This window comes from Zootoca vivipara, chromosome 1, assembly GCF_963506605.1.
Source record: "Zootoca vivipara chromosome 1, rZooViv1.1, whole genome shotgun sequence".
NCBI classification, from domain to species: domain Eukaryota; kingdom Metazoa; phylum Chordata; class Lepidosauria; order Squamata; family Lacertidae; genus Zootoca; species Zootoca vivipara.
This window is the reverse complement of record NC_083276.1, coordinates 115,926,810-115,935,844: the sequence shown is the minus strand read 5'-3', so window position 1 is coordinate 115,935,844 and position 9,035 is coordinate 115,926,810.

Here is a 9,035-nt window from a genome sequence, read left to right as displayed (position 1 = left end):
CACACACACACACACACACACACACACACACACACACACACACCGAATCCATGATGTCATCTTATATAGGCTATTATCAATGCCCATACATTTCTGCAAGATGGCATTTAAAAACAAACCTAACTAGCAACCAAAAATAAAGCATAATTCCATGCTGTGAGCCCCTTTAAACTGTACACATCTGCTTGGCCTTATAACTATTTTCAGTCCATATGCCAACTTCATATTGATATCAATGACGGTCGCTTGCATGAATGGCTCAAATGCTGTATTTCATCCTTTGTGTAGGAATCATTATGCTATATCTGGTCAATGGGAGTGCTGCATTTGCACAATTTCAATGACAACATATTGTGCCTTCACAAAGGCCATTTTTTGTCAAATGTAATAACTAGTCAGAATTTGTTTCCATAATAGAGGAAGCAGTTTGGTTTGGGGAAAAAATTTTTTTTAAGAGAGCACATGTGCAATTTTACCTTTTTTAAAAAAAAAGTCTCAAAATCTTTCCAAGTGGTTTGTTTCATATCTGATCGCTGAAGATATATCCTTGAAGATATGTCCGTGAATTCTAAATTATTATTAGCCGAAATTCAATCAAATAGCATATAAAATTATTCCAGTCCCTCTTTTGCTGAGTACATTTCCCTTTGGCAGAGTCCCAAGTAAGAGACTTAGGCCGATATTTAGGTCCAGATCTCTAAATTTAGGCCCTTGAAATCTCATTCCTAAAGCCAGTACTTGATTGCAGCAAAATTAACCACCATATTAGCCACGCTTAGAATCACAGCTTTTGACACTGCATTTTGCCGTTCTTGTTTTATAAATCACTTCTCTGAAAAGTGGGTTTTCACTTTTTAGTTTATGTAAGATGGACATAGTACAATATTCAGATACCAAAATAAGATCACAGAATCGTAAAGTTGGAAGGGTCCCGGAGGATCATCTAGTCCAACCCCCTGCAATGCAGGAATATGCAAGTGTCCCATACAGGGATCAAACCTGCAACCTTGGGGTTATCAGCACCATGCTCTAACCAACTGAGCTATCCAGGTTGATTGACAGGCACAACATGCTTGCTTTGTTCCTTTTAACTATTTAAACTCGTGGTCAATACCTGAAGCCACAATTCAGTACGAACTGAAGAACGAGATTATTTATTACTGCTATTATTGACTAATTTGTGTCCCACCTTTCTGCAAACTATTTGGCTGGGTACGTTTACAAAAAGGAAGGAAGTCTTGCTGAATTTAGTAGACTTTTTCCCAAATAAGTATGTGTAAAGCACAGTACAGTATAGTGGTTAGTACTCTGCATTGTATAAGAACTTAGCCTTACAGAGCAAGCCTACCTTTGAGTTATACCTGCTGCTTACCCCTCAAAACCAGGACATCCCTTTTTTTCTCACAAGAGCACAGCAGCAATTTGGGGGCACCCCAATCTCGTGCCCCAGTCTCACCCCCCCCAAAAAAGCACATCTTTCAGGGCCGTGGTCTTGCACAAGTCATGTGACTTGCATGGGAGAAAGATGCGTGTCCCAGTTTTTTGACGTGTTGGAGGATATGCTACTAGGCAGGAGAGGATTTCTCCTAATGTTTAAACCCAGACTTGTCACTATTTTGTGGGAGGCAATCGAGCACATCCCAGAAATTCAGGTCTGTGCAATTACAGTACAGTGCCCTGTAGCCTTTGTGCAGGTACTATCTCATGAAGAGGTTCGTTCTTGTCCTGATCAACATCAGAAGCAGTATGCCTTTAAATACCAGTTGCTGGGAGATGCAGGTAGAGAAAAAGTGCTGTTGCACTCCTGTTCTGCTTGCAGGCGTCCCATAGAAACAACCACAGTGAGAACGGGATGCTTGACCAGGCTGACTTTTGGTCTGATCCAGCGGGTTTCTTTCTATGACAAGTCTATGTGGGAAAGTTTCTTGAGAAATGGAAAATGACTAATATACCATTGCATGTAGGTGCTGTCAAACATTTGATGCCATTGCATGTCAGCTATCAAATACTGCCTCACATGTTAAAATATAATTTTATGTATTATTAGCTGCTCGACAGTGGAACAGATTGCCTTGGGAGGTAGTGGGCCCTCCTTTGCTGGCAGCCATCTGTCAGCGATGCTGTGGTTGTATTGAACAAGAGGTTAGACTCACCTCCCTCCCAACGCTATTACCCCCGGCACTGAGGATGCAAAACCTTTCGCAAATATTTGAGCAGGCAGAGAGAACCCGGGTAGAAATATATATTTGACATTTACAAATTCCTAGGAGGAAACTAGCTTCTGTTCCAGCCAGTATAACTCCACAAGCCCTGCTATTATACCAACATGGCAAAGCTTTATCTTGACATTGTAGGCAGAGACAGCGGCACAATTGTGGGAGATTGCCAGAGTGGCATGAAACTCGCAAGCAAACAAGGCCCACAGAATCAGGTCTTCCCCATGCTGCATGGAGGCAGTGAGATGGTACGTTTCATCACATAGGAGATGTATGTGAAATGCAAGGATGGTGCCAAAACAGTAATGATAGGGAGAAATTAAATAGAGCTGTGTAGCGAAAGGTCAAAAGCACACACCATTAAAAAATCATTGGTTCTCCACCCACTAGTTATCCCCAGTGGACCAGATGGATGGCTATGACAGCACCGGTCGCTTTTTCAGGGGAAGTGAAGGTGAACTGTACTATCAGGGCTGTTTGATACTCTGTGCAGGGTCCAAGGAAGCACTACATTTGCCCCCCTTTGAGGCTGAGTGCAGTTCATTTTTAACCCTGCAGCTGCCACCAAGAAGTTCGTAATAATGGAGGGAACAAATCTCTACACAGAAAGGTGTCGGATCGCGGCCACAACACAGAAAGAAGACCTACTTGCTACATTCAACCTATGACGAAAACATTTGCATATATCTGATATTATGAATGCACAAGATTGTAACGCTGTTTAAAGAGATCAAAATAATAAAAAAAAATCCTTCCAATAGCACCTTAGAGACCAACTAAGTTTGTCATTGGTATGAGCTTTCGTGTGCATGCACACTTCTTCAGATACACACATTTTTTATTTTGTTTCGACTACAGCAGACCAACACGGCTACCTACCTGTAAAGAGATCAAAAACACTGATTTTTTTTTTAAAAAAAATCATCATTTTCATTTGGGGAGGGATGATTCTGTCCTTTCTGGATGCACAGAAAATCTTATGAATGTAAATAGCTCTGGTAATTAGTTCCGTTGAATATGTAGTACTGGGGAAAAGTAGAGTTCATGAAATTTTCATATCAATGAGTAAACTATATTTGACATTTTTTCCCCCAAATGTGAAATTATCACATTGGTGTGCACAGAATGCAAATGGGGGAAAGGAAATACAAAATTGCCCCGCTCTCCGCCAGCGCAATCCTAAACCTTGTTTAAATGTATAACTGAGAGATTAGGATGAGACGCTGGAGCAGCACTCTATGGCAGAGAGGTTCGCATCAGCCCAGAGTTGTTCAGGATTGGGTTCCGTGACCAAATCATCCTCTGCTTGTTCCTGAAAGAAGATCAGATCAAAACTCTCATGTTGAACTCCATCACGGTATTTGCATCTCTAGATAAACACAGCTGCGACGGTGCAAAACCTGGCTGGTGGCAACGATGCCTGCCAACTGCAATCCATTCTGAAGAGAGGGCAGATTGGTTATAGTCTCAGATACATGTTTCTAGAACTGAATCCCTTGAACACGCGTGGGACCTTCATCTAATCAATGCACTTACGGTGAAGAGCTTAGTGTTTTAGGAAACACAGCGCCAGCTGTGATGTGACCAGGGTAGCTGCATGTTCACAGTTTACATGGGTGCCCAATTCAGTTATCGAGCACGAGAGACAGAGTTTCACAGCAAAAAGCTGTGTGTGGTTGAGGGGAGCTGAATCTTCTTCCTTCACTTCCCTGCACTCAGGCACTCATCTCGAAACCTGTGCCCACGAACGCTCAAGGTAAGCAGTGGCGAAGCTGCATGCTCTGCTACTGGGGGCGGAGAGCAGGCGGGGGCGTGGCTGGCACCCCCAGGGGCATGGCACGCTGCCCACAAGTGCGTTCTACCTTCACTGGTGGAGGGATGGGAGTGTGGAGGGAGCGGACCGCCCCTGGCACCACTACGTTTCCGAGCACAATTCAAAGTGTTGCTGCTGACCTTTAAAACCCTAAACGGTCTCTGTCCTTTATACCTGAAGGAGCGTCTCCACCCCCATCATTCTGCGGTCCAGCGCCGAGGGCCTTCTGGCGGTTCCCTCGTTGTGAGAAGCCAAGTTACAGGGAACCAGGCAGAGGGCCTTCTCGGTAGTGGCACCCGCCCTGTGGAACGCCCTCCCATCAGATGCCAAAGAGAAAAACAATTACCAGACTTTTAGAAGACATCTGAAGGCAGCCCTGTTTAGGGAAGCTTTTAATGTTTAATAGATTATTGTATTTTAATATTCGGTTGGAAGCCGCCCAGAGTGGCTGGGGAGGCCCAGCCAGATGGGCGGGGTATAAATATATTATTATTATTATTATTATTATTATTATTATTATTATTATTATTATTATTATTCCGGTAGGGCTTAGTCATGCTGGCCACATGACCCGGAAGTTGGCCAGTAAAGCGCAACCCCAGAGTCGTTCGTGACTGGACCTAACGGTCAGGGGTCCCTTTACCTTTTTACAGGAGTGTAAATGTGATCTGCACAACAATTCACCAGTTCACTACACGGGAAAGACACAGTGACCCCCTAAAAGTTCAGAAGTGTTGGCGTTAGAATATAATTAGACTGATGACTAATGGAGAAGCTCCCTTACTGCATCGCTTTTTGGAAGAGGAGAATTCCGTGAATGGTTCTCTTTTATTTTATTTTATTTTTTAAAAAAGCATGAGTGAAACATATGGATTTAATCAAAGCAAGACTGAGATGGTATTCCTACAAAAGGAATCCTTCTGGGTATTTATGTACACTAAATTTGGTTCAACCCTATGGTCTGAATGAAAGGCTGGCTTCAATTATTTTGTGGAACTTGTAATTAATACTTTCGGTGTTAGATTGCCCTTAATGCTGCAAAGTTTTCCCTTGCAGTTTCTGGGTAGCCCAACTGGGGACAATCCTGAGTTTCATCATTGCTTGATTTCATTATTACATTTTTACTCCACCTTTACTTCATCATGAAATCCAAAGGTGGCATATATGGGGCATCTGAGATTCCTTCACACCTTAGCCTTGTCACCATACAAGAATAATTGTGATTACGATTGTTTCCTCCTATAAATCAAGGACAACATTTTGATATAAAGATAGGTAGGTAGGTTGGTTGGTAAGCAGGTAGATCGATCTCTGCACACAGACACATAGAAGTTTGCCAGCTATTTTTTAAACAAACATGTCTCGGCCAAACTATTTTCATCCTCAGTTTTAAGGATGGGCTGTTCCCCGATTGGTTAGAAACCTGTGGCCTTCCCAATGTTATCGGCTAGAGCTCCCATCCGCTGCAGCCAGCAAGGTAAAAGTTCAAGGATGACGGGACATAAAATCCCAGAGAACAACATCTGAAAGGCTATTGGTTCCTCAAAAGAAACAAAATCCTTACTGTATGCAATGACTGCGGCCAGGGTATTAGTGGCAAGAAAGTGGAAGAGTGAGAACCTATCCACTGTATTGGAGTGGCAAACACTCATGCTAGAATATGTACAACTGGCTAAACTTACTGACTCAGCAAGAGGATCATCAACACAAAAAGTATCCAAAGAGTGGAATGTTTACAAAAAATATCTAAAAGTGTATTATCCTAATAATTCCATATTGGCAGAAATAGAATAACGTTTGTAATATAAAAATGAGATTAAGGAAAAATAGAGAAGAAAGGAAGAAAACTATAACGAAGACCCATAGAAAATAAAGAATTTGAAATTGTAATATTAGAAGGACGGGAAGTGTCTAAGAGGGAAGAAATAGGATGTTATATAAAGATGGTATACTGTTCACATTGCGAAGAAGAATTTATTTTGAATTATGCATTTAGTTTTTTGTATTTATCTTTTTTGTATGAGATACGATGAGAAGAAAATTTTCGTTGTATTTATATCATACATATGTTATATTCTGCAATATTTTAAACAATAAAGTCTAATAAAAAAATTTTAAAAGGCTATTGGTTCCTCATCCCTAAGTCAGAGATTCTTCAAGGTGAGACTAAAGCAGGTGGTTTTAGGATTATTTCGTTATCAGGCATAAATGTATGATAAATGTTTATTCACTCAAAACCTTCATTTTACAGTCCCTACAGCTCTGTGAGGTAGGTTACATTGAAAATGCTGATGATGCTGATTTATTTATACCCTGCCCATCTGCCTGGATTTCCCCAGCCACTCTGGGCAGCTCCCAGCAAAATATTAATAATAATAAAAGTGGCAAAAGATCAAACATTAAAACTTCCCTAAACAGGGCTGCTTTCAGACCGGGGGCGGAGAGCAGGCGCACTGACCCCAGGGACGTGGCGCGCGTTCTGGGGGCAGGGCGGGCAGCCGCGATGGCGCCCCTGGATTTGTGCCGCTTAGGGAGCCCCGCCCCCACCGCCCCTATCTTCCTACGCCCCTGCTTTCAGATGTCTTCTAAAAGTCAAATAGTTGTTTATTTCCTTGACATCTGGTGGGAGGGCGTTCCACAGGGCGAGCGTCACTACCAAGAAGGCTCTCTGCCTGGTTCCCTGTAACCTCACATCTCACAGAGAGGGAACTGCCAGAAGGCCCTCGGAGCTGGGCCTCAGTGTCTGGGCTGAATGATGGGGATGGAGAAGCTCCTCAGGTATACTGGGCCGAGGCCATTTACCTTGATTGGCCCAAGCCGAGAAACGGGGCGGAAGGGCGCTGGAGAGATCCGGCGCACCATGGCGACAGGGGCACTTAAGACGGCGCTGGGCCCAAGGTAAAGTTTGTGAGGGAGTGGGGATCTGTACCAGGGCGTCTCTCTCTCCAAACTGTGATACTTAAAACTTAGGTAAAGGTAAAGGGACCCCTGACCATTAGGTCCAGTCGTGACCGACTCTGGGGTTGCGCGCTTATCTCACATTATTGGCCGAGGGAGCCAGCGTATAGCTTCCAGGTCATGTGGCCAGCATGACAAAGCCACTTCTGGCGAACCAGGGCAGCACACAGAAACGCCGTTTACCTTCCCGCTGTAGCGGTCCCTATTTATCTACCTGCACTTTGACGTGCTTTCGAACTGCTAGGTTGGCAGGAGCTGGGACCGAGCAACGGGAGCTCACCCCGTCACAGGGATTCGAACTGCCGACCTTCTGATCAGCAATCCCTAGGCTTTGTGGTTTAACCCACAGCGCCACCTGTGTCCCTACTTAAAACTTAGATAACTTTAAAAGAGGGTTAGATAAATACATGGAGGATAAAGTTACCCCAGATGGAGGTGGTTTGCTTCTGAATACCAGTGGGTGGGAATCACAAATTGAAGAGCACTGTTGCACGCAGGTTTCACTTGAGAACGGGATGCTAGACTAGGATGAGCCACCTGCCTGATCCAGCTGCAACAAAACACGTCTCTCCAGTATTGGTCTCTACAGCCACAGCAGGCACTGCGACTCTCCAGCAGTTTGGCTTCACCTTCAAAGGAGCACTCTTCCATCATCTCCCAAGAGAGACAGATGCCAGCAACAATTATTCACAGTTCAAAAGGAAGTTCCATTGGGTGCTGCAGGGCACGCTCCCAGATAGATATGTCTCAGACTGCAACCCTATGTTTGCCTTGGAGTAAGTCCCATTGAACTCAGTGGCCTTATTTCTAAAACATGTATAGGATCTAACTCCTTGGAGGAAGTGCATTTGGAATGGGTCAGTAGATCCGTGTCCTGTTGGAGTTAAGAATAACTTTGAAGTAGTTCGAAATTAACAGCTGTCGTCTTCAGAGAGCTCTGGCGCTTCGTTTTAATAACAAATACTGGATCTTGGAGAAGAGTTTCCTCTTAAAAAATCATTTCCAAAAAGAAAGAAAGAAAGAAACTGCATTACATATTGTAATTACTAACAGAAGATAATGTGTTTTACATATTTTTCTTCTTGGAAAAATATATGTAGATAAAAATATATGTAAGATCTATTGGCAACTTGGGAGTTTTTATATATACATCCATCATAATATTACCGTTTCTGCTTAGTCTATTTTCCATAAGCTGAGCAAAGGCTTTGATAAATGTTGCTACATTTGTCCTGATTTGCATATGAAATAAAATCACACCACACTATGTAAAAATCAAATATTTTAACTTTGCCGTTAGCTAATTTAAGTTGGTATGTCAATTTTACTGCTTTAGCTTGCTTATTTACTTTGCCAAACCTTTATTAGACACTACAAATATAGGCCATCATAAAACATCCATATATGTATGACTTTCTGAAATATATACAAATAAACAGCCTTGTAAAAATACGTCTTAACAAAGATTTTCATTGGGGTTTCGTCCTGCTAAATAGTGCCCTTCACCACTCTAAGAGATACTATTGATGAAAGCTCAGCCACCCTTGTACTTACTTCCAGGTTAATGTCAGAATCTGATAGCTGGTTGTACAATGGACATCAGAAAAGAGTATGTTCCACTGCGTCCACCATATTCAAAGAACATCTCCAATGTCTATCACTTCTGGGGATGTATAAATAACTGCCCTTGACAAAAGCTGAAGGAAAACATAAAGGCGTTGGACTGGAATTTTTAATTTTGAAATATAAGTGACCCTGTTGTCTGTTTTATTTAAGCCATAGAACTTGGGGGAGTCCAAAGTTCTGCAATTTTCCAAAAAAAAATTCAGTTCTTGCTCTACGAGCTGAGTTATCACTTTTTTGTTCCTCCCAATTTGTTAAAAGAGCTAATGCTGATGTATATTGAGTTTTATATCTAATGTCTTCCAGTTCTGCAAACATCGCATTCCAGAATTGTGATACAAGTTCATGGAAGGAACATTATCTGTCCTCCCGCCACCACCTGAAACCACCTAACACTTCTCTGGTGATTTGGGGAGGTGGCCCTC